The sequence below is a fragment of the Alligator mississippiensis genome, chromosome 2, assembly GCF_030867095.1.
Source record: "Alligator mississippiensis isolate rAllMis1 chromosome 2, rAllMis1, whole genome shotgun sequence".
NCBI lineage: Eukaryota > Metazoa > Chordata > Crocodylia > Alligatoridae > Alligator > Alligator mississippiensis.
This window is the reverse complement of record NC_081825.1, coordinates 61555385-61581271: the sequence shown is the minus strand read 5'-3', so window position 1 is coordinate 61581271 and position 25887 is coordinate 61555385. Positions and strand designations below refer to the sequence as shown.

Below are 25887 nucleotides of genomic sequence, written 5' to 3'. Positions count from 1 at the left end.
ATGGTTAGTCAACATCCCTAGTAAAAATGAGTGTTTTTTTCCCAACTTGCATTTATCTGGTTTTAACTTCCAGCCATTGGTTTTTGTTGTGCTGCCTCTTAGATAATTCAGAGCCCTTTACTACCTGGCATTTTCTCTCTAATATTAATATAGCACAATGAAGTCACATTTTTAGACAATTTTAACCAAATTGGATTCTTTATATCTCTGATTCTAAGGTATTCTCTCTCTTGCACTTCTCTGCACCTGTCCTAGTTTTTCAATATTCCCTTTAAAATGTGGACCCCATCACTATAGACAGTAATTCAGCATCAGTCTCAGTGCTATATACAGGAGTAAAATAACCTCACTACTCCTGCTCCTTACTCCTCATTTTACACATTAGTCTGTTTTCCACAACTGGGTAATTATTTGCCCCTCCACCTCCACCATGGTCCCTACTTCCTTGCTGGAATCACCAGGCACTGAGTCCTCCCCTGCCATCCCTCCTTCAGTTCAGGTTGAGCAAACCATACATTACCACAGTCCCAACTGTGTGGACAGATTGACCCTAGGGAACACAAGTTCCCTAAGGTGCTCCACTCTGGGAGATGAGAATTAATTTGTCATGTGATCAGTCACTTTTAAAGTGCTCTGCATCTGTGCATGTGTCACAGCACGGCTGTTGAGCACTTTCAGGGGGCTGATCATACAACAAATATCACTTCTGTCAGTGCCCGCTGTTTTTTAGGATGCAATCCCCCATTCTGTAGGTCTGGCTTTATTCTTTCCACCTACACAGATGATCTTACACTTTGCCAAACAAATCAAAACACGTTTTTCTTGAATGGAACCCTTTTAGTAACATCCAGGTTGCTCTGTCTTTGCGTCACCTGCACATTTTTTCAGCAGAGATTTTATATTTGTTTCCAGATGATGGATGAAAATACTACCCAATATCAGTGCCCAGCACTAATTGCTCCGGATCTCAGCAGAAATAATCTGCCTATGGAATGATGATGCTATGCAATTTTGTACTATGCACTTAGAGTCATGAAAATCCTGTCCCAGTCCCTTCCCAGCAACCCTCTTAGACACTATTTTCCTTCAGTAATATAAAATTGACTAATCTTGGTTTATATGCTTTGTGCAAGAGTTGCCCATTAGAAGGCAAGAGCAACAGCTAAGGAAGATATATATGGTCACATCTTGAAAAAATAAAACAAACTAATTCTTCTCAAAGGTATAGAACTCTATTTCAGTCTGTTTTGCAGACTTGTGAACACATTACAGCTGATTACATTCTGAGTTACAAGTCACAATGGATCTATTGCAGTATCATAGGCAAGGCTGAAAAGGCAGTATCAAATTACAAAAAGAATCAGAACTCGCGGCAGAGGTGATATCTTTTATTAGATCAACTAGATATTTACAAAAAAAAAATCTTTATTTGCAAGCTTTTTGGTACAATCACCCTCCCTCAGGCATAGGAGAATGCAAAGATTGTAAAATTACTCCTATGTGGAAGTGAAAATTCATATTTCTCAGGAGACCTGAAGGTATAAGAAGATCTCCTGTTTAGAATAGTTCATTATGTGCAAGTTAGGCTCAGATAAAAGTTAGAACAGTCTATTTACCTTGATGTTGTCTGGTGTCAAGTAGAACGTTGAATTATGTTTCCTTCTGGTTATAATATTTCATATTTCACAGCTTGAGCTCTGTGAATATGCAGATTTCACTGGAACAATGGACAGGAGTCAGGGTGTCAGCTTTTATGTTCAAGTGGTGAATTTGCTTCCTTCTTGTAAAATTATGAAGTTTTTGTAACCCTGGGCATGACACTACCCATGCCCTCACCTGAATAGTAGGATTCTGGGGTACCCAGTAGCCAGTGGCCCTGTCCAGCTCCCTGGGTAGCTGCTGCAGGGTCCCCTAGCAGACAGCCTCCCCTTACAATCAACCAACCTTGCAAACTGTTACAAAACTTTTTAAAGAATGTAATTATTTACAAGGTAACATATAATCAATACAATACAACAAAGGTTACACCGCATGACCTGGTGATGGCGGCTTAAGGGTTAATGCTCTTTGGATACACTTTACACTAGGGAAAGGTATGCAAATTGCCCATAATAAATGAGGAACCAATACATAAATAAATTAATACTCCAACTAATAAACCATCAAGAACTTATTTACACAGTTTGTAACTTGTACAGTGTGTACTGAGGACCCTGTGTGCACTGCCCCTGGCGGGTTGTCTCAGGGAGGAGGACTGTCCGTGCTCCTGCACAGGATCTGTGGGTGGTCCCTGGTGCTGGCATCCGTCCCATGAGCTCCAGAGATCTTGGTGCAGCAGCTGGTGGCTCCTCCCCTGCAGTCCCTGCAAGAAAGTTTATTCCTGCCCAGACCCCTTCCCCTGGCTCAGCAGGGAGCAGTGTCTGGGCTACAGGCTGTAACAGTTTCCCCTGCCCAGCACAGCCTCACAGCACCCAGCAAATGCAGCCCCTCCCTGGTGCCTTCTCACTCACAGGGGAAAAACCCAGGGTGGTCTCCAGCTTTTTCCCCTGGCCCTGTGTCCCCCTCCCCTGCTGTGCTCACCCACCCACACAAGGCTTGCAGAAGGGTTTTCCCAAGCTTGGAGTTTCCTCACAGGCAGCTCCTCTCTTGTCCTGCTCAGGCAGGGCTCTGGGGTGAAGGGAGGGAGAACAGACACAGTGCACCACTCTTCCCTGCTGCTGCTGCTACTTCTGCAGGGCTCTGCCAGGGCTCTTGGAGCAATGGCCGTGGGGAAGATCTTTTCCCTGGTCTCCAGCCTCTCTCTCACCCCCATTCTCTCTCCGGGAAAACTGCTCCCCTCTTTTAATCAAGCCTCTCAGCCAATACCAAACCTGGACTTTTCCAGGGCTTTTGCTAAGGCAAGGGCGGGCAATTATTTCAGGCGGAGGGCTGCTTACCGAGTTTTGGCAAGGCATCAAGGGCTGCATGACAGGCAGCCAGGGGCAGATAAATATTAACTTTCTACATTTTTTAGGGGCCTCATGGGCTAGATAGAATGGCCTGGCGGGCCACATCTGGCCCGCAGGCCACATTTTGCCCACCCCTGTGCTAAGATCTCTCATTTAAACCCTGCTGGGGTTCCATCACCCTTCCCACTTCCAAGAGGGCTACCTCCACAGCAGCTTCACTCGACCTCAGGGCAAACAGTGTCCCTACTGGGACAAACTCTGTCTCTTCGCACGCAATCCCTCTGCAGGCTAAATTCAATATCTTCCATATTTCAGGGGTACAGTTTGTAGCTGTACTGGTCTACAGGCAAAAGGAATCAGAACTCATGGCAGAGGTGATATCTTTTATTAGACCAGCTAGATATTTCCAAAAAATAATAAAAGATAATAAAAGAACTTTTATTAGGAGAACTTTCCATCACCCCAGACTCCTGTGAAATATGAAATATCATAACCAGAAAGCAACATAATTCAACATCCTACTTAATACCAGATGACATCAAGGTAAATAGACAGTTCTAACTTTTATCTGAGCCTAATTTACACAAAATGAAATACTCCAACCAGGAGATCTTAAAATATCTGCAGGTCTCCTGTGAAATCTGAATATTCATTTCCACCTAGGAGCAATTTTACAATCTGTGCATTCTCCTATGCATTCCACCATGGAATTTTTAATTAATGTAACAGCTTAATAACTATCTATATCATAAGAGTATTGGGTGAGTGGGTGGGTGTCTGTTGCCACCAGGTTGATAGGCAATTGCTGCCTATATATATGTTGGTGGTCTTCTGCCTTTATGTTGGTGGTTTATGTTGGACTCTGGGAGGCTCGTGGGGTCAAGAAGCGAGGAGGGAATTGGAATTGCAAAGCACAGGGTGGGGTGGGGGAGGACTTGGAGCAGCAGGTAGGTGACTGGATTGGCCCGCCCGGGAGGCAAGAATCCTGTCCCTAACCCTTGGGGAGCACAAAGGTGCCTTGTGCCCTGCATGGCGGGGCTGAGCTGGAGGCTTTGCCTTTGCAAGACATGGCCGACTTGGCAGCAGAGAAGGAGGAAAATGCCAGGCTGGGGTGGAGCACTGTTCAGGGAGCAGAGGACGGCCGTGGGTGGGGCTGACTGAGAGCAGTCGTGTGGGCTGGAGAGGACGCTGGAAGGTGTGGAGCCGTTGCTGAAAAGAGAGGCTCGGGGCAGAGCTTAGGCAAAGTGGTGGTCAGTAGTGGCAGCCCCCACACCTGCTCCACTTGTGCCAGGCTGGTGCAGCGTCAGAGGGAAGGAAGAGCAGCAAGGCCACGGCAGGTGGCTGGTCCCTCCACAGTGGCGGGGCCTTGGGTAGTGTGGCCGAGTGGTCCAAGGCACTGGATTTAGGCTCCAGTCTTTGCAGGTGTGTGGGTTCAAATCCCACCACTGCCACAGTTTTGGCAGCGTCAAGGTGGCACCTGGCTGTCCAGAAGCTGCCCTTGCTGAGGCCTTTTCTCTCAGAGCTAGCTGTCTCCCCAAAGGTGCCTGCAGGCAGGACCCCAGCTGGTGGGCACCCCTTGGGCTGCCGCAGCCTCAACTCTGCTCATTCTCCCCCTGCTTTCTGCAGCCCTTGCCCCCAAGTTCCGGGGACTCCTCCTGCCCTTCTTGCCCCTCATTCCAAGAGACCAGCTTCGAGCCTGCCCCCTACACAGTCGTGAGCAGGACGAGGGCAACCTGGGTGCCTGCAGGAGGCAGGACAGAGACGAGCAGTCTGATATGGCAAGGAGGGGAATGGCGGTTGGCTCCCTTTCCTTTCTTCTGCCCGGGATCCTCTCATCATCCTTGGACAGCAGATCAGTGGGCTCTACCTTGAGCATGTGTATAGGCAGTGATTGACTTGAAAGATTTGAAACTTATCCCTTAGGGCATTCATCTCTTATTTGTAACTGAAAAATCAGTAAATGTTTCATGACCTTGTGACAGCTGTGTGAGTTTTTTTGTCAAATTGTTCTGAACTGGAAATGTGATAGGACACCAACACTTCTAATGGTCATATTTTGTAAAAAGGAGATTAAATGTGTCACTCTTTGCAGTATAAAATTAAAGAAGTGCTAATGGGTAAATCCAACAGATCAGGAAGATTACTGTATGAACTGCAGGACCCAAACTAACAATCATTTCTCTATAGTCTTTAGGGGCAGAAAAGTACTCTTGCCGTAGGTGCTTTAAGATATTGTGTACAAGGGGATATTAGTGTCTAGTAAGATGGTAAGCCAGGATGTCAATTAATTCCTTGTAAGTTCATATATACAAGATGCTTTACTGTGTACTGGACTAATCCACAGTGCAGTAAGTCAGTACACAACTCTGCACAGCAGCTATTGTGCATTAAAATAGGCTAAAGTGTTATTTTAAACTACCGGTAAATATAGATAGTAGCTAATGTGCAGGTACATGTTAGTACACAGCTGCCCAGGAACAAATTGATCCCAGTCAGTCCAAGCAGCAGGAGGCAGAAGAATTGTCCCTACCCCCGAGCAGCTGCCTGCTGCTGGACCCTGACTCCGATCTCAGATCAGGGACTGGGACATGCCCCTGCCTCTGGAGCTCCTGCTCTGAGATCAGAGGCAGGGCTGGGACATTTCCCACTTCCCTGGCAACTGGCAGCTACCAGGTCCCTTCTCTGAGATCAGAGCTGGGGCCTGACATCTGCCTACTGCCAGGGCAGGGAACAAGTTCCCAGCCCCCACTGGGGGCCCTAATTTTGGATTAGGGGTTGGGCAGCAGGCATGTGCCCAGGGCAGGGGTGTGGGGTGGGAAAGCAACTGCCCTGGAGGCAGGACAGCTCCCCCATTCCCCCAGAGCCCAGGCCTGACCCCAGTGCCCCTGCCATCCTGGGGCTGGCACCAAGGGGAGCCTAGAGCTCCTCCTGGCTGCCATATGAGGAGTAGCCTACACTGAACTGCTCCCATATGCTTCCAACAGGCACATATGTATACATGCTTCCAGGGAAAGCTTACTGCACAGTATTGTATTAAGCAGTAAGATTTCAGTGCATTAATTGCATGTGTACACCTACATTGTGAACACTCTTAATGCACACTGAGTCTATAACCAGATGTCATCCTTGGATTAAGATCAGTTATGCTGGGATATATCCTGGCACAGCTGATCTTCTTCACTGGGTAACATAGATGTTACCCACTGGCCCACAGGGTCAGGCCTGTAGTGTGTCCAGGGCCTCAGGGGCCCAATCCTGTCTGATAACTGTAAGTGGTGGGAATTACTCAGGGCACACCTCTACAAATGGTGCATGGCAACATGATATTCATGGCTTGGAATCCTGCAAGCAGAGAACCCAGGCAGGTGCTCCTGGGGCTTCAGAGGCTCAGTCCTGCATGCCCTAGGAATACCTCTTCAGAGGAATTCCAAACACACATAAGATTGGGTCCTTGAAGTCCTAGGCGTGCCTTCCCTGGGAGCTCTGAGCTGCCCTCACTCTCCTGTCATAAAGCAAACAGATGTCTGCCACAGAAAAAGTGGCACAAATTTTTATTACCTATTGTTGCAGCCATAATTTGGGGCATTTGTGGTGCAACAAGTGGCATGGATCTTTGTTTCCTTAGACTTTATGCTGCCATGAACATTTTTATGATGGTACAAGGCAACATCTCTGAAGTTGCTTATAGACATTAGGGCTGGAAGGGACCTCGCAAGATCATTTGGTACAGCCCTCTGCTCAAGGGGCAGGAAGTCTGCTGGGGTCAAGATAGGCAAGATAGTCTTAATGGTGTCCAGAGTAGGTGCTTGCACCACTTCTGGGGGAAGTCTATTCCAGACTCTGGAAACACAGATGGTAAAGAAGTTTTTTTCTTTTGTCTAGCCTGAAACAGTCTTCCTGGAGTCTGTGACCATTAGATCATGCTCACGTGAACAAATGTTCTCCCAATTCCTTGGGGAATACCCCTTATATACTTACAGGCTGCCATCAAATGCCCCTGAGCCTATGCTTTTCCAGGCTGAAGAGTCCCATGCCTCTCAGCCTCATTTTGTAAGACTTGTTCATTTGCCCTCTGATCATGCGCGTGACTCTCCTCTGGACTCTCTCAAACTTCTCCACATCCTTCCTAAAGCATGGAGCCCAGAACTGGATGCAGTACTCCAGCTGTGGCCTCACCAAGGCCCAGTACAGCAAGAGGATAACTTCCTGGGTCTTGTTTGAGATGCACTGATAGATGCAAGCCAGGATTTTGTTTGCTTTGCCAGGTGCAGCATCACATTGGTGACTCATGTTCATCCTGTGGTCAATCATGACACCTAAATGAGACACTATGGGTCAAACTACAAGGGGGGCATGGCGAAAGGGACCTTACGGTGGGTGTCTACCACAGACAGTGTAGCGGTAAGCTGCTACCAGGTCCCCTCTCAGCCTTCTTTTCCTCAGGCTGAAGAGTTCCAGATCCCTCTTCCTTACACGATATGGCTTGCTGTGTAAGACTCTGAATTCAGGTGGTTTTTCTTTGGACTGTCTCAAGAGGGGCAGGTGGCAGAGCTTCAGGCCGAGGTGAGCATGCTGCGGGGGATCCGGGCGGCGGAAGATGAAATTGACCTGTATTTCCATTCTCTGCAGGGACAGGAATCCACCGGAGAGACCCCGCGTGCACAGCACCCAACTAATCGGTGGCAGCAAGTTCCTGTCAAGGCCAGGGCAGTTGGTACAACTGCTGTGCCTGCTCCCCAAACACCCCTTGGGAACAGGTATGCGGCCCTGACCCCCCTGGAGGAGGAGGCAGAAGAACAGGTCCCCAGAGGAATTGAAGCCACTTGACCTACATCATTGGCTCAGAAGAGGCATACCCCGAGAAGAAGGAGACGCAAAGTTCTGGTCACTGGGGACTCCATCCTGAGGGGAACCGATGGTCCAATCTGTCACCCGGAGCCCTGGTCACAGCAGGTCTGCTGCATGCCTGGAGCAAGGATTCGCAATGTCACAAAGACCATCCCTAAAATCATCAAGCCCTCTGACTACTACCCACTGGTTGTGGTCCATGTGGGTACAAATGACGCATCCAAGGGCAAGCTGGATAAAATCATGGAGAACTATAAGGACTTGGGACACCAATTGAAGAAGATGGGAGCCCAGGTGGTATTTTTCTCCATTCTCCCAGTACGTGGACGGGGTAGGCATCATGAGGCCTGCATTGACGTGGTTAACCGGTGTCTTCGGAGCTGGTGCCACGAGGTAAGCTTTGGGTTTTTTGACAATGACTCATGTTTTTGTAAGGAGGGCATGCTGGGGTGGGATGAGCTTCACCTCTCCCCTAATGGCAGACATACCTTTTCCTCTAGGTTGGCTGATCTCGTATGGCAGGCTTTAAACTAGTTTCGCCAGGGGAAGGGGCCACTTCGAGTAGAGAGGATGCTTCACCAGCATGCAGGGTGACAAGAGCAAGGGAAGCCCAGGTAAGCATCAACATCCAGGGAGCAGGGGGCCACAACTGTCCTGGGAGTGGGAGGGAGGCACGTGTACCCTCAGGAGGCCTCAGGTGCCTCTACACTAATGCTCATAGTATGGGGTGTAAGCAGGAGGAACTGTGCCTCCTGATTGCAAGTAAGAACCCAGACTTAGTAGGGCCCACAGAAACCTGGTGGGACCCTACCTGCAGTGCGCATTCAGGGGTACACCCTATATAGAAGAGACAGGACAGAGAAGAAAGGTGGGGGGGTTGCGCTCTATGTCAAAGAGCACCTCACATCATCAAGGATTAGCTTCGGGTTAGAGGAGGGTCGGGCAAAGACACTATGGGTCAAACTACAAGGGTGGCGTGGCAAAAGGGACCTTACGGTGGGTGTCTACTACAGACCACCCAACCAGGGGGAAGAGCTGGACCAGGACTTCTCCAGTCAGCTTATGGAGGTGGTTAGGTCAAGGGATATTATTGTCATGGGTGATCTAAACTACCCAGACATTTGCTGGGAGGAGCAGACAGCCAGGTCTGACCACTCGTGTAGGTTCCTGGCTGTATTACAGGACCTTCACCTTATCTAGGAAGTGCACAGCCCCACTAGGAGTAACGCCTTGCTGGACCTGGTCCTGGCCACGGGGGATGACCTGGTGAGGGGACTGCAGGCCCTTGACCACCTGGGCAATAGCGATCATCACCTGCTGGATTTCATTATCCAACGCAGGGCGTTTAGGTCTCACACCAAGGCTAAAGCCCTTGACTTCAGAAGGGCCAACTTCAATGAGCTTAGGAGACTAGTGGGGGAGGCACTAAGGGCCCAGAAGGTAGAGGAGATGGGAGTCCACGAGGGACGGTCGTACCTTAAGGGGGCGATCCTCCAGGCCCAAAGGATAGCAGAGAGAAGCAAGGAGGATAAGAGTGCTCAGAAACCTCCTTGGCTCAGCAAGGGCATACAGGAATGCCCAAGGACTAAAAGGGGAGCGTACAACCAGTGGAAGGGAGGAACTATCACCAAGAAGGAGTACTCCTCCTCAGTCTGGGAGTGTGGGAAGGCTATTAGGAAGGCCAAGGTAGAGATGGAATTCAGGCTAGCGTCCAGGATTAAGGACAACAACAAGTCCTTTTTCAAGTACATTGGGAGCAAGAAGAGGGCACCAGGCAATGTAGGGCCTCTGCAAGACACAAACAGTAATCTGGTGGCCATGCCAGACAAGGAGGCTGATATTTTTAACAGTTTCTTTGCCTCTTTTTTCCTGAACAGGGAAATTTTATGTTAGTAACCTCCCAGGGCAAGTTAAATGGTGGACCCTGAAAAAATAGTTGAAGCCAGAGTCGGGGGAGTAGCAGTTTCTTTGCCTCTGTTTTCCTGAACAGGGACAAGGATATCCCACCTACCAGAGGTAGGGACAATCTTGGGGATAGCTCTATCAAGACTTTAGTCAGTGCAGATGTAGTTCAGGATCTTCTGGAAGGGCTAGACATTTTTAAATCTGCAGTTCCAGATGCCCTCCTCCACCCAAGGGTGTTGAGGGAGCTGGCAGGGGTCATCGGGGAGCGTTTGGTCCAGCTGTATGAGCATTCGTGGTCATCTGGCCAGGTGCCAGGGGATTGGAAACTGGCTAATGTGGTCCCTATTTTTAAGAAGGGGAGGAATGAGGACCCGAGTAATTATAGGCCTGTAAGCCTCACCTCGGTGCTCGGGAAGATCTTGCAGAGAATCATCAAGGACCATATCTGTGGGGGGCCTGCAGGGGAGATCATGCTCAGGGGCAATCAGCATAGCTTCACCAAAGGCAGGTCCTGCCAGACCAACCTGATTGCCTTTTACGACCAAGTAACTAAATCCTTGGATGATGGTGTCGGTGTGGACATAGTCTTTCTAGACTTTAAGAAGGCCTTTGACATCATCTCTCACCCCATCCTCATCAACAAATTAAGTGACTGTGGCATTGATGCCTGCACAGTTGGATGGGTAAAAAATTGGCTGATTGGGGGCACCCAGAGAGTAGTGGGGGACGGGTTGTACTCAGCCTGGTGAGATGTGAGCAGTGGGGTACCCCAGGGCTTGGTCCTCGGGCCCACACTGTTTAACATCTTCATTAGTGACTTGGACGAGGAGGTGGAAAGCACGCTGTCCAAGTTTGCTGATGACACTAAGATGTGGGGCGAGGTGGACACATTTGAAGGGAGAGAGAGGCTACAACTAGATTTAGACAGACTACAAAAGTGGGCAGATGAGAATAGGATGAGGTTCAACGTAGCCAAATGCAGGGTGCTGCACCTTGGGAGAAGGAATCCACACCATACATACAGGCTGGGGAGTTCCCTTCTTGAAAGCACAGGGGCGGAAAGGGATCTTGGAGTCATTATTGGCTCAAACATGAACAGAAGCCGCCAATGCCAGACCGCAGCCAGCAAGGCCAGCCATACCTTGTCATGCATCCAAAGGTGCATCTCAAGCCAGTCCAGAGAGGTGATACTCCCCCTCTATGCAACTTTGGTCAGGCCGCAGTTGGAGTACTGCGTCCAGTACTGGGCACCGCACTTCAAAAGGGATGTGGCGAGTCTAGAGAGGGTTCAGAGGAGGGCCACCCGCTTGGTGAGAGGGCAGCAGGACAGGCCCTATGAAGAGACACTGAAGGACCTGAATCTGTTCAGACTCAGCAAGAGGAGGCTGAGGGGGGACCTGGTGGCTGCCTACAAACTCATCAAGGGGGATCAACAGCAAATAGGCAGAGCTCTTTTCTCCCCAGCACCACCTGGGGTGACAAGGAACAATGGTCATAAGCTGGCGGAGAATAGGTTTAGGTTGGAGACCAGAAGGCAATATTTTACAGTTAGGGTGGCCAAAATCTGAAGCCAGCTTCCCAGGGAAGTGGTCCTTGCCCCTACCTTGGGCAAATTCAAAAGGAGGTTGGATGATCACCTGTCTTGGGTCTTGTGAACCCAGCATTCATTCCTGCCTGTAGCACGGGGTCAGGCTAGATGATCTGTTGAGGTCCCTCCTGACCCTAGCTACTATGAAACTACTATGAAACTAAATCCCTTTCAGGTATTCCAGATTTAAAATGGAGTAAGCCATTTTTGTGTAACCTCACACAAAGACACTTGCAGGTCCAACTTCTTCTTCATTGCTAAGACATCTAAGTGATATTTAGGCAGGTTTTAGGCATCTAAGTCATGAAATAAGATTTTATTTTGCTCTGTGTAACAGTGTGAATCCCACCAAAAGTCATCTAAATTCCTAACCCATCTCCATTTTCTCCCTATGCAGTTAAACTTATCCTACTGCTCATACTGGGCCACTGAGGCATTTAAATCTGTTGCCATTCAATTTAGCCTTGGAGATTCCTTAATGTCACAAAAGACCTCCACAACTATAGTCAAGCAAAAACCACAAATAGCAACTGTTTTACGCATCTGGTAGAGTAGTGTTAATCACCTTTTGTCTAACAGCCTAGTGGTTAAGGCACTTGCCAAGGACATTGGAGACCCAGCTTTTAAGCTAATTTCCTGGGGAGGGGAGGTTTGAACCCATACCTCCTATATCCCAAAAGAATGTCCGAACCACAAAGTCCTAGCCTTTACAGGGATGAGAATACCCTCCTCTTGAAACTACACATTTGGACAGGTAGGCAGCAGAGATTCACGTGGCCAGAAAGAAAGCAAACAAGGAATCTGAATGTGTGGCCCGGGAAGGTGGAAGTAAGAGAAGCCTTACTTCTAAACGTGCTTGTGCATTTTGTGTGAAATAGTCCTTGGAAATAAGTAATGTGCTTTAAATCAAAAACTTTAAAAAACACACAGTCAAAGTGAAGTTGTTGTCGAGTTTTCTACCACAAGCTCCCTATGGCCAGTCTAGGCTTACTGTTCTTAAAAGAACTTTGATTTCATGAATTTTGGTTACACAGAGATTGGTTTATTTGAGAAAAGAAGCTTTAAGCCTTGAAATTGGAAAGGGAAAAAATAAGAGAAAACTAACTCATATTTGGCTATCATTAAGGAAACAAGAGCCTGCTGGCAGCTCTATTCCTAATAGTCAAGAACTAGGCAATCTATTATTATGTCAACAAGCAGCATATTTTGCCACTATGACAACAGAAGAATATATTGAAAATGTAAAGCAGCATTGCTGCACTTAGGTATATTGCAAAAATAACATTAAACACTCCTAGTATATAGCATCACACATTAATCACTTGCTTACATTTAACTTGTGGACCACTGTTGAGTATAGGTGTTATACAGCTTGAGTCCTCTGCATAATGTGTTTCCCTCAATTAGTGGACAAAGAAGGTACACAAAAAGAACTCCCCCTGTCCCTCCCTGATCTTATAGTCTCACCTGCCACATCTTTGATGTTTCTGGGAAAATTCAGCTGGAGATTCTTACCAAAGGGAAAAATACCCACTGTTCTGAAGTGCCCAGCCAGATAGATTTTAAGGGCTTCTCCATCCCCTACACCCCAACTTGACCACACCCGAGTCCATGAATCACCACAAAAAAAGACTGGTAAAGGAAAAAACAAGGAGGTCCCTTGGATGAAAGAAAGAAAACAAAACAAAGAAAATAAACTGTCCCTGTCATCTGCAGGTTGCACAAGTAGTCCCTAGGGGGTCAGTCCATACTTTCAAGAGGGCTGAGCTCTCTAGATCTTCCCTGTTTCTCTCTCCCCCACCTTCTTTGGGAGACAGGCTTCTGTTTGCCTGGATCCCACTGTTCCAGCTTCTGCTACCAAACTTGCTTCATCAGGAATCCTCCAATCTCCTCACACCCTCTCCCTGGTGCCTGAATCTTGCCTTCTCCTCATCTGATTAGTGTCAGGAAGGGAGCTCCCCTGTGTCACTAGCTTCCAGGCACTGGGTTCTCCCCCAGGCTACCCCTTTCCAGGGCCAGAAGTACTCAGCATGTTGTGTCCCAGGCCAATCCTGAGTGAACACTTACTCTGGAAATGCAGCTTCCTGCTCTCTTGAGGTAAGTATGGGAGAGTTCACCCTGTTTCTCAGAGATTCTCCCCCGCCCCCCCTTTCCCTCCCATTCTCTCATCTTGACAACCACCAGTATGAGAATGGAGGAAAATAAGTCTGCTTAGCTTAACTGCATCTGGTTATTTTTATTATTTGTCTTTAGGATAGCCATGGTCTTCCTTTTTGGTGGTACCTGACACTGGTATTACTAACAGGTCATCCTTCAATGGGCACTTGTACACTTGATGATTTGCCCATATACACATGACAAAGTTACAAAACTGGCCATTTGTCTAGCATAATGGCATCAACATGTATACATGCATGATTTTTTGTGTCTCAAACTTTCATTGAGCGTGCCAACTTAGACCACCTCCTATGTATTTTAGTTTTATCATGGCAAATCCATCACATGTACAAGTCACATGCATATCAACTCGCCATCTTGTGTCCTGAGGCCCCGTGTCCACCACGTGCCACTGCTATTCTCTGGTACTTTCATGTAATTTGCAGTTTAATTCACAAGTTTCTTGTGTAATGAATGCTTTAGCACACCAGGTATATCTGCAGAGCCTGCCTGATCAATTTTCTGCTGATGGATCAATCCTCCTATTTTAATAAGTTCACTAATTAAATTAAATTTTGTTTTTGTTTTTAAGGAAACCTGTTTCTGTTACTCATCTCAAAATTCACTCTACTGACAGCTAGGGTGTGGTGGTATGTCAAAGACTGGGGCGCTTGAACTATGCAGGGCACCCTGGAGCACAAGCCCCCCAAATTTTACTGGGGACTCCTCTGTGGTAAACTATGGGTTGCACTCAGTGAAACACAATCACAAACGGTCCCCAACTTTGGTGTCTACCGAGTAGTGCTGACGTCCAGTTCAATGCTGCCGACCTGTGCCTGTCATTCCTCCTGGCACTGCTAGACCTAGATCTCCCTCTCACTGTTTCCTAATCTCCCCCATATGGCACTGTCTTTTTGCAGGCATTTCCTGCAGTGCTGAAAAATGGGATATGCTCAGCAACACACATTCACAAGTGGTCCCCAGTATTGGGTTCCACTGGGTACCACAGGTTTCAAGCTCAATGCTGCTGACCCCTGCTTTACTTGGTCCTCTTGACACTGCCAGACCTAGTTACCATTTCCTGATCCGTTCCACACCCAGCCAGATCCCAAGATTAAATTCCCAATCCCAGACTTGCAATGTCTCCTAGCACCCCCAGCTTTTTACAGATGCCATCAACAGTAACAGTAGTGTTCTGATGACTGGACACTTTGACACCCAAACTACACGTTAAGGCCCTGTTGGTTACTGTGTGTTAGTTGCTATACTCCCAAATTTTTTAAGCAGTCCCATTATCACAGGCACAGTTAGGCTGCTCTCCCTAACATTGAAAGCTCGTGCTGTATACCATAGGATAGCCCTCATGGCTGAAACCTTTCCCCCTATACCCTAGCACACCTAAACCATCCCCCCCCTTTCAAGGGAGACCCACACATCACCAACAGCTAACAGCCACAAGACATTTGCTAATGCATACATTGATTGCAAACACAGAAAATTAGAAGAATCAGATTATTTTTTTTTTTTTTTATAAAAAAAAAAAAAGCAGTCAAAATACCAATTCCCACTCCATTTAAAGTGTCCCCTGCATCTACTCTTCTGTCAGTTTCATAAGAACCACTTCTACCAAGGGCCCCTTTTTCAGATGTGATGGCAATTCTGTAGCAGAAAAGAAAAGAAAAATCAGGAAATACTTGCACCCAAACTCAAGGTCTCTCACCTCCCCTTATAGCAAGTTTCCCCAAGCAACACGTCCCCAACCCTTCTGTGAGATTAACAGCCACACAGACCCCTGCAGATGGATTTTTTAACAGCACCAAGTGCATAGGTAAACAATGCATAGCTGGAGGGTAATTGAGAGAGAGATGCACACCAAGTAGCCCGACTTGCTCACACCTACTCCAACGTATTCTTTCATCTATTACAGGGGTGGCCAGAGTTACTCACCCTGGGAGCCACATCCTATCCTCCACTGAAGTTCAAGTGCCAGAGAGCAAGGGGGGAAGGGAGGGAGGGGGGGGGCGTTGCTGAGTGACCTTGAGTGGAGTTGACTACCCCTTCTCCTCACACCGCCAAGCTGCTCCAGCTTTCCCTGAAGGGAGCACACCCTAAGGTAAGTGGCATGGCTGCACTGTCCCCCAGAGCCTCCTCAGGGAGAAGTGGGTGGGGCTTTAGCCAATTTCTGGAAAGCTGCAAGTACCATACCCGCGAGCCACATGCGGCTCACAAGTCTTGGTTTGGTCACCATGGGTCGATTATAATCAAGTGTGGCTGAAGACTTAGTAAAACTATCACCTTGGAAGGGTAGTATTCAGGTAAGTTGCTTTTGGCTTCTATAGCACCTTGAAACCGTTCTAGACTGCACTGTGCTTGTCACAATACTCTTGAATACTGATAGAAGTATTTCTGTTTTTTAAGCAGCATAAATGAATAAACACATGGTGGGAAAGAGCTGAGCTGAAGAAAATGATATATTATTCATTCAGCTATCAACCCTTACCCATGCCCAGTTTAAATTGAAAACTAAATTGCAAACCTAGGATGCTAAGAGACTCTTCAGTCACACTGAGTTATATTTAAATTTAATCTTTTCCAGAAGATTTATAGTTTACTTTATGTTTCAGCATCACAGTAGAAGCCTTTCAGCCTGTAGAACAGCTTCTCGCTGACTGTATTTTGGGAAACAGCTCTCTTACACATTATAAGACCAGCTTTTTTGCCAACAAAAATGCAGCATCTGCTTAACTGAAAGAAATGATGAAAAATGGAATACAATAAAATGTAGATGGATGGCTATAGTTTAATTCAATTTGATATATTTTATGAAGACAAATATTATTTAAATCAAAATAAAACTAAAAATGACCAACTTCTGTAATAGAATTAAATGAAGCCCTGTTCACCACCCCTTTTAAAAAAAATAAATCATTTAATCTGCTCATTCTCCTGGAGCCCTCCAGTATGTTCTCACAGCCCTACTTTAGGAAGAGAGGAGAATCATCTCTACATCATGATGCCTGGGGTCTTGCAAGTTTTGTTCCTAGTCAACCAGTTGCTGCTGTCCCAGGACAAACCACATGTGTACAGATATTCAGGCTTTTCTCCCAAGGTAAAAATGACCACTCCAGGAGAAAAATAACCTGAGAACAACCAGGGCTAACTCTCCTAGGGTTGATTTTTTCCTGGGAAAACAAATGCCTGTATATGCCATAGCTTCTTTCAGAAGAGAATATTGTCCTCTAGCATTCCCCCTCCACACACAGGGAGACATTGTGACACCAGCTGGACTCTGCTGCTCCAGCATGAAACAGGATATAACCCCTTCACAATCTCCACATTGTGCTGCAGGAAAGCATGGGCTGACCATGGGCAGTCTGGGTCAGCCAGTAAGGCCTGCCATATACACTACAGCCTTCTGTCACCAGGCAGACCAAAGAAGCGTCCAAAGCATTCTGAGAAATGTGCACAGGCTCCCTGCCCTGAGTGCACAATGTCAGCCTTGCAAGACCTCTACTCTTCAGGGGCTGTCTGTCCACTTGACTCTAGGCAAGTTCTCCAGGAGAACAGACCTAGGAGAATTCTCCCAGATTATATGAATGTGTATATACAGCCTTAGGTTACTGCACTGTGTTGTATGGATGCATTGTACAGATACCTTAGCTCAGTGATTCTCAACCAGGGTGTTACGATGCCCTAGGGTGCCTTCAGATCCTTTCAAGGGTTCCTCAGGGTGCCATGCAAGGTTAGCACTGCTAGGTGTGCAAACACAATTCAACCCAAAAGTTTCAAATAGGCATCCAAGTAACAAGTTAACTGCAGAGTAAAGGTTGAAAATCCAGGTAGCAAATTAACTGCTAAGTAGATCAAATTACTGCACAGTAAGGGACTACTTATGTACATATTAATGCTTACTGCACAGTAGTTTGCTCTACTGTGCAATAAAGCACCTTGTGTAGATGTGCTCACTGTATCAGAAGCCTGCTAGCAGAATTAGGTTCTTGGGCTGTTTTAGAATTTATTACTAATTTATACAACAATAAAAATAGAAACATACATTAATCTATAACAGCTTCCAGTAATAACACTACAGTTCTTCTGTGTAGAACCCATAGCCAAGAGAATTATGGGTCTCAGAATTGCATTACATTAGGACACCAGTGTACCTGAAACAACACAGTTTGAGCTGGCAAGAAAATAATTCCCTTATTTGCCATATTGTAATAAACAGTAGTGAGGAAGTAGCTATATAATCTAGTGAATTTCCCAATGAATTTGTGTATGGCACATTAATTTCCTCTTTAATAAATCAGCAAGCCCTTCTTGGAGGCAACAAGTCTCTAGTTTGGGGTCATTTATACTCCTAGGCACAACAACAACAACATTTAAAGTTGCCATCTATACTTTATTAATTTTTTTTTTCCATAGCACAAGGTTCACTTAGTAGAAAAACAACTTGGATATCCAATACACAAAATAAAATCTGGCTGTTGTTTCTTTACCTGACTGCTCTATTCATATAAACCAACAAAGAACTATATAAGGTTTTGTTTAAACCCTGACCTAATTTTTGGTGCAACTCTGAAACTATAGTTAAGTCAAGGGGTTGTTATATTTTACGCTTGGCACATGTCAACTGAACTTAATGCAAGTGTAATAGGGAGCATATACACGTATATGGAGCCTGCTCCAATGTGCTATAATTACACTGCATCAGAGCAGGCTCCATCTGGAGAGTGGTAATTACAACACTCCAGCATCACATGCATCAGTGTCCCCCCACTGAAAAATGGCAACGGGGGCACTTTAACTAAAGCTCATTCAACGAGCTTTAGCTTCAGTTAGATGCGGGAGCGGCGAGAGATGCGCGGGTGAAAGCCCACTGTGCCCCTGCTCCCCCGAAGCCCCCCAGAAACCCTCCAGCAGCCGCGGAGCCCCCTGCCAACCCCCAGCACAGCCGGAGGTAAGCGGGGCCCGTGGAGAGAGGGGGCTAACCCCTTAGTGTGTGTGTGGGAGGCGGCGGCTGAGTGGAGCCGGGCCGGGTCAAGCCCCACCCAGGCCCCTACTTGGCCCAGCCCCCCAGGGAGCAATGCGACTGGAGCCGTGCGAACAGGCTGCGCAAACAGGCGCGCTTCTCTGCCGGCGCGTGAGTTAGCGCGGAGTTCGCACGGGAGGGTGCACAGGAGGGCCCAGGACCCTGCCTGTGCACCCCCCAGGGTAGACAGTCCCAGCCGTAGCCAGCCTCCCAGAGGCATGCAACGGATGGGCACGCACCGCACCCCAAGGGTCCCCTCTGGCACCTCAGAGACGGCCACCCAGACGGAGCCCCTGGTTCCGGGCTCCACGCAGACGGAGACCCCGACTCTCGGCTGCGGGGGCTGCCTGTCCCTTTTTCAGGCTCTGGGGCCTGGGAGCATGGTTACCTCCCCTTGTGGGTTCTGCTCCCTTTTGGGGTCTCTGGCGCGCCAGCTGGAGGAGCTCCAGGCCACAGTCCAGAGACTGCGTGCCATCAGGGACTGCGAGCAGGAGATAGACTCCTACTGCCAGGCCCTTCTCCCCCGGGAGGCGGAGGGTAGACCACAGTCTCCCCCCCAGGCCAAAGGAGGACTCTGGGACCTCCCGCTCTGTCCAGCCAGGGGCATGGACCACGGTGGTCAAGGGCCCTAAGGCCCGCCGCACCAAGGCCCCTGCCCCGCCAGAGTTGAGCAACAGGTATGCACCTCTTGCTGCTCCAGCAGAGCCTGCTGAGTTGCTGGCTCCCGCAAGCAACACGGGCCCAACTGCAGCTCCCGCCCCTGCTCTCCCCAAGACAAAACGTAAGGTGTTTGTTGTGGGAGACTCTCTCCTGAGGGGGACTGAGGGGGCAATCTACCACCCTGACCCCTCAGCCCAGGAAGTCTGCTGCTTCCCAGGGGCCCGTATCCGGGACGTTGCGGAGAGGATCCCAGAGCTCCTCAAACCCACAGACCACTATCCCATGCTCCTAATTCATGTGGGCACCAATGACACGGCTCGGAGCGCTCCCAGCCAGGTCATGAGGCGCTACAGGGATTTGGGAGCGGGGCTAAAGGGTCTGGGGCCACAGGTGGTGTTCTCCTTGATCCTCCCAGTCTCCGGCTATGGGCCGAGGAGGGAGAGGAGGATCCACGTGGTCAACCAAAGACTGTGGCACTGGCGTCATCGGGAAGGCTTTGGCTTTCATGACCACAGCCCGCTCTTTGGCGAGAGAGGCAGCGAGCTGCTGGGAAGAGATGGCCTCCACCTCTCTCCCCTAGGGAGGAGGCTCTTCTCAGCCAGACTGGCTGACCTGCTCCACCAGGCTTTAAACTAAGCCCGCTGGGGGACAGGGGGACTACCGCCACTGCTGGCCCGCTGAGCAATCCTTGCAAAGCCAGCAGGTCAAGGCACTTAAGGGAGCCCACCCCAGCCCCAGCCCTGGTAAAATCTGTGGGCAAGGAAGGAGCCCCCCAGGGGGCACTTGCCTATCTGTACACAAATGTCAGAAGCTTGGGGAATAAGCAGGAGGAGCTCATCCTCCTGCTCAATGCAAAAAATTATGATGTCATAGGGATAACGGAGACCTGGTGGGACTCCACCTATGACTGGACCACGGGTATAGATGGCTATACCCTGTACGGGAGGGATCGTGTAGATAAAAGGGGCGGGGGTGTAGCTCTCTATGTTAAGGAAAGCTACAAGTCCCTGCAAGCCGATATTGGCGACCAGGGTGGACGACTGGAGACCCTCTGGGTTAAAATCCGTGGGGAACACAGCACAGGGGACACAATCAATGGTGGGAGTCTACTACAGACCTCCCACCCAAAGTCCTGAGCTTGACCAGGAATTTGCCCGGGAACTGGCTGAGGCAGCATGCTCCAGGACCATGGTTGTCATGGGTGACTTCAATTACCTGGACATCTCGTGGGAGGATCGCTCAGCAAAATCTGAGCAGTCGCAAAGCTTCCTCTTGTGCGTGGATGACCTCTACCTGACTCAAGAAGTCTATGGGCCAACGAGAGGCAAAGCACTGGTCGACCTGGTACTGGCTACTGGGGATGACCTAGTCGGCGACCTAGTGATTGATGGGAAGCTGGGTGACAGCGACCACGAGCTGATCACCTTCACCATCCACCGAAAAGCTGGCAAGTCAGTCAGCAACATGGAAATCCTTGACTTCAGGAAAGCCAACTTTGACAAGCTCAGGAGGCTTGTCAGTGAGGCCCTAAGGGACCGTGACCATGAGGAGAGGGGAGTTCAAGAAGAGTGGTTGCTCCTCAAGGGAGTGATCCTCAATGCACAAACTAAGTCTATTCCATCTCGGAGGAAAGGCAGCAAGAGGGCACAGCAGCCCCCCTGGCTCTCCAGGGACCTAGCAGACCTCCTGAGGCTAAAAAGAAAGGCCTACAAAGGATGGAGGATGGGAGTCACCTCCAAGGAGGATTATTCTGCACTGGTCCGGTCCTGCAGGGAGCAGACCAGGAAAGCCAAGGCTGCAACTGAACTCTAACTAGCTTTGAGCATCAAGGACAATAAGAAGTCCTTTTTCAGATATGTGGGGAGCCGGAGGAAAAGCAGGGGCAACGTTGGACCCCTGCTGAACCAGATGGGGCAACTGACAACTGACGCCCAGGAAAAAGCCAACCTATTAAACAGGTACTTTGCGTCGGTCTTTCATCAGTCCCATGGGACGCCCATGCCCGCTACGGGACAGGGAAGTCCGGGTGAGGGTGATCCCCTGCCCTCCATTAATGCTGACTTCGTGAAGGAACATCTTGAGAAGCTGGATACCTTCAAGTTAGCTGGCCCTGACAATCTTCACCCCAGGGTACTCAAGGAGCTGGCGAGCATCATAGCCCAGCCTCTAGCACGGATCTTTGAAAACTCTTGGCACTCTGGTGTAGTGCCCAAAGACTGGAAGAAGGCCAATGTGGTGCCTATCTTTAAGAAAGGGAGGAAAGTGGATCCGGCTAACTATAGGCCCATCAGCCTGACTTCTATCCCGGGGAAGATCTTAGAAGAGTTTATTAAAGAGGCCATCCTTAATAGACTGGCCGACGCCAACATCTTAAGGGATAGCCAGCATGGATTTGTTGCAGGTAGGTCTTGCTTGACCAATCTCATTTCCTTCTATGACCAGGTGACCCATCACCTGGACAAGGTAGAAGAGATTGATGTCATATATCTTGACTTCAAAAAAGCCTTCAATCTGGTTTCCCATGATCACCTCTTGGAGAAACTGGCCAATTGTTGCCTTGGGTCCTCCATGATCCACTGTCTGGAAAATTGGCTCTGGGGTCAGACCCAGAGGGTAGTAATTGATGGAAGGCACTCATCATGGTGTCCAGTGACCAGTGGGGTCCCCCAAGGCTCTGTCCTTGGACCCATACTGTTCAACATCTTCATTAATGATGTGGACACTGGAGTCAGAAGTGGACTGGCCAAGTTCGCCGATGACACCAAACTTTGGGGAAAAGCATCCACACCAGAAGACAGGCGGGTGATCCAGGCTGACCTGGACAGGCTCAGCAAGTGGGCGGACGAGAATCTGATGGTGTTCAACGCCGATAAATGCAAGGTTCTCCACCTTGGGAAGAAAAACCCGCAGCATCCTTATAGGTTCGGCAGTGCTATGTTGGCTAGCACTATGGAAGAAAAAGACTTGGGGGTCATCACTGACCACAAGATGAACATGAGCCTGCAGTATGATGCTGCAGCTAGTAAAGTGACCAAAACGCTTGCTTGCATCCATAGATGCTTCTCAAGCAAATCCCGGGACGTCATTCTCCCCTTGTACTCGGCATTAGTGAGGCCGCAGCTGAAGTACTGCGTCCAGTTTTGGGCTCCATAATTCAAAAAGGATGTGGAGAAGCTTGAGAGAGTCCAGAGAATAGCCACGCGCATGATCAGAGGTCAGGGAAGCAGACCCTACGATGACAGGCTGAGAGCCCTGGGGCTCTTTAGCCTGGAAAAGCGCAGGCTCAGGGGTGATCTGATGGCCACCTATAAGTTTATCAGGGGTGACCACCAGTATCTGGGGGAACATTTGTTCACCAGTGCACCCCAAGGGATGACAACTAGGTCGAATGGTCATAAACTACAAGACCGTTTCAGGCTGGACATAAGGAAGAGTTTCTTTACTGTCCGAGCCCCCAAGGTCTGGAACAGCCTGCCACCGGAGGTGGTTCAAGTGCCTACATTGAACACCTTCAAGAGCAAACTGGATGCTTATCTTGCTGGGATCCTATGACCCCAGCTGACTTCCTGCCCTTTGGGCAGGGGGCTAGACTCGATGATCTTCCGAGGTCCCTTCCAGCGCTAATGTCTATGGAAGTCTATGAAAAGCTAAATGGCGGTGAGGGCGCTTTTTCAGTGCAGGGGTGCTGATACACATGATGCTTCAGGCACTTTAGAGTGGCTCTTAAGCCACTGTAATTAATTAAAGCATGCCACCCCAGCTCCCCTCCCCCCCAGTACATGTGTATAAATGCCCCTAGAGTCCAAGCAGTAAACAGGCTATGCATCATACTGTAGCAAAATTAGGACTTTTCTGAAAAGAAGTATCTACCTAACATGTGTTGAACTAACATCTGACTGCTCTGCAAAGGTAAAAGCATTGGCAAATAGTGTGGGGGTTGACAGGATTGAGCCTCAGAGACAGCTGTGATGTCCCTGGTGGCCACATGGCTCCTGCCCCACTCAGACTCCTTAGGACCCTCCCTTTCCTCTAGGCCTGCTAGACCTTTGTTGGGATTGTTAGGTTATGAAAAGGGCTCAGAGCTCTTGATCCTGCTTTCTGCTACTCTTGGGCTCTGACATATGCCCTGTTTCCTGCCCCCCTTGGGTTATTCTCCTGCCCCCAGTGTTTCCCTTCTTGGCCTCTGGCCCTTAGCCCACCCAGATTCAGGCCTCTTCTATTGCCTTCCTTGTGCAGGCTTGACCCGCTTGGCCCCTGCCTGCCTGTGTCTTGAGCCTGGCCCCTGGCAGGGCTCAAAACTCCACATGCCCCTGCACCACCTTTCCACAGCTCTAGTCCTCCCCTGATAGCCACACCCAGACCTCTGGTGTAAAGCATAACATAAAGACAAACTTCTGCTGTAACAAGCTCTGAGCCCTGAGTAACCAACACTAAGAAGAAGAAAACATTATCACTTTTAAACCCCTCCCCACCCCATGGTAAACAAGCAACCAAACATTCAGCCAGCCATCCACAGGCAGGGTCTCACCTCCCTGCCTCCAAGACCTTTTGTGCCTGCTAGCATTTCTTAGGCAGCAAGATAAAAGCTCCTTTTCCTGTAGAGCACTAACCTTTTCCTTCTGCTCTCCAGGTGCTGGCTTTTAAGCTCCTGGAGTGCAGCCCCTCTTGGCTCAGGCATCGTCCAGCCCCAGTTCAGCTGTTTTTCTCTAACTCTAATGAACAGCTTACAGTTGTTACACCAGCTTCCACAGCAGGGCTCTTGTTGCTCAAGCAGGGCTTTGCCTTATCAGCCTATTGCTGTGCCACTAGCCCTGCAATAGGTAATTGTAAACATTCGGATCCCTCGCTGCCTATTCCCCTGCAATTAGCCCATAATGAGCAGTGTTTCCTCCTCACCTAGGGATCTCCCAGCTGCTGCTTCTCCCTTAAAATAATAGGAGCCCTGGCTCCCTGTTACAGTGAGGCTGGGACTAACAATAAGCTATCTGGCACCCAAGCAGGCTCAAGACTCCAGTACACTGGGGGACTTTGATCAACAAATAGCTGATGGTCAGTCCCAGCCCTCCTACTGCACTGGAGGGGCTTCAAAATTCTTTTGTGACTCGTTGTCAGTCAAAACTACCCAACTTGGAACGGTGAGGGGTGGAACTCCCCTGACCTTTGCCTCTGCAGTGGGTCCCAGGTCAGGCCACAGTGGGGAGAATGAAAGCAGAGACTATTAGAGAACTCAAGTCACACCTCTTTCTGTCTCTATACTGAGTCCTGGACCCTGCAGTGCTCTCTGCCCCCATCCGAGGTCCTGGGACCTGGCATGGAGGTGAGTGCCACAGTATCCGGGTCTCACTGATCCCTGTTTCTGCACTGGGTCCCAGGTCTAGCCACAGACAGCAGTGGCATGGTACCTGGCATGCAGGCAGGGAGGCCTGTGGGACCCTGATTCTATGCCGTTCCCCTTAGCTGATTTTCAGTTTCAGCCCTGAGATGGCACCAGAGCCAGTTCAAGTCTCTAGTGCATATTAAAATCTATATTTAGATCCTAGTAAGCATTAGCATACTCAAAAAACATTCTGAGTCATATTAATGCTTACTAGCAGGCAACTATCAATCCTCTGGATCATAGTGTACACATAAGAGGTCTAGTCAGATGCCTGATTAATCCATTTGTGGCTGACAAGCCCAATTTGAGAGCAACACAGCTTGCTACAAGTTTCACAGATCCATATGTTGTATGAGTTGGAGTCCAAATTTACAGCATGCTGCTTTCTTCTTCCTCACTTTGTTTGCATCCTCTGAATCAAAGCCACTTCATGCTGAGCTGCACCCAGTGCCAGACATTCCCTTCAGATCGAGTGGGATTCTGCACACTCCTCCCAGCTTTCTATGTTGATGTTGAACAACTTAATATAATGTTTGCGCAAATCATGGTACCACCATTGAGGGCAAGTCTCCCTTTCTACAGTCATCTTGAAGCTCACCATACAAAATATTATTGGGGATACAGTAAGTAATGTTTACTATGATCTAAATATAGCATATGCTAAGTGTTCTGTGTAGCAAGGCCCTCAGAATAAGTGTTTTAAATTTCCAACAGCACATGTAGAATCGTAGAAAAGTAGGGCTGGAAGAAACCTCCAGAGGTCACCTAAGTCCAAACCCCAACCAGAGGCAGGATCATCCCCATCTAAACCATCCTATACAAATCCATTGTCTAAATCTAACCTGTGTGATACCCAAGTTTGTATTCCCCTCACCAAATAAAGGGAATGTTAGCAGGGCAGGTGCACTGTGGGGGTTGAAAATGCCAGCTGCATGCAGTTTCCCTCCTTCCCCTATAGAGCAGGGCCAGGACACAGGATTACCTTAATTATATATAAATGTAATAAGATATAAAAGGTTATAAAATGTATATATACACACACACATACACAACTTGCAGGAACTATAGACAGAACATTTACATATCTATGCAAACTCAATAAACAGGACAGGAATCCAAAGGGTCAAAACAAGTGTTTCATTAAGGCATACAAGCTTATACTCTAATGGAATACAAAATTATAAACATAGGCACAAACTCACAAAAGAGAAGGCTCAGGATTCACAAAATATGAGGCGCAGGCCCAAGGGGAAATAAATAAACAATAGCAATGCCCCAGGAGAAGGAGTGGCCCTAGATGAAAGGAGGAGAGTGGGGACTGCCCCTTTAACCAACTTAAATATCCCAACTGCTTATTGGGGGAGGAAGACCC

General features: G+C 48.5%; 1 long non-coding RNA gene and 1 other non-coding gene across 2 annotated transcripts in view; one reads left to right on the top strand and one right to left on the bottom strand.

The window, feature by feature from the left end:
* LOC132248321 (uncharacterized) overlaps window positions 1-25887 on the bottom strand; it is a 65194-nt gene that overhangs the window by 16579 nt on the left and 22728 nt on the right. The gene's annotated exons all lie outside the window — the stretch shown is intronic.
* On the top strand, window positions 4318-4399 carry TRNAL-UAG (transfer RNA leucine (anticodon UAG)). Its single transcript has one exon. It is a non-coding gene; the product is annotated as a tRNA-Leu (tRNA).